The following is an 875-nucleotide window of genomic DNA, read 5'->3' on the forward strand; positions in this document are numbered from 1 at the left end:
CTACCATAGTCCTTGTCTGCCCATTTAGCCCATTATAAAATATCTCAATTTGCACCCATTTTTGGAACCCATGTTGAGGACATCTCCTAAGCAAGTCTTTAAATCTTTCCCAGGCTTCATAGAATGGCTTGAAGTCGAGTTGTTTGAATTGGCTAATTTCACCGCGAAGTTGAGCTGATTTAGAAGGTGGAAAGTACTTGGTGAGGAATTTCTGAGCCAAATCATCCCAAGTTGTAATTGAGCTATATGGTAGTGATTGGAACCAAGCCTTTGCTTTATCCCTTAAAGAGAATGAGAATAGACGGAGTCTAATTGCATCTTCAGTAACCCCATTCATCTTCACCGTGTCACAAATTTCCAAAAAGGATCCAAGATGAGCATTTGGGTCTTCTACTGCAGCACCCCCAAACTGATTTTGATGTACCATATGTATCAACCCTGGCTTCAATTCGAAATTGTTTGAAGCAATTGCTGGGCGTGCGATGCCAGAATAGTTGTCATTGACAAACGGCCTTATGTAGTCCCGAATAGCCCTTTGTTGGTTATCCTCATTGGCTGTTCTAACATCCTGTTCTACCATTGCTTCCCGTTCGTTTCTTTGTATGCCTCTGAGAATGCGAAATGTGCGTTCAGGTTCAGGATCAACAGGTAGTAGATCTAGATTTCTCGCCCTTCGCATAAACAGCTGAAAATAATCAAAAGGAAACTTTTAAAGATAGACACAAAAGGAGTAAAATAAAAAAATAACGGTAAAAATAAAAATCTAGAGTAAAATGAACGTCGATTGGTAATAATATCAATTGAATTCGAATGAATCAATCCCCGGCAACGGCGCCAAAAACTTGCCACGCGTTTTATATAACGTGATTTTATAC

Source organism: Olea europaea, chromosome 7 (assembly GCF_002742605.1).
Source record: "Olea europaea var. sylvestris chromosome 7, O_europaea_v1, whole genome shotgun sequence".
In the NCBI taxonomy this organism is placed as follows: Eukaryota; Viridiplantae; Streptophyta; class Magnoliopsida; order Lamiales; family Oleaceae; genus Olea; species Olea europaea.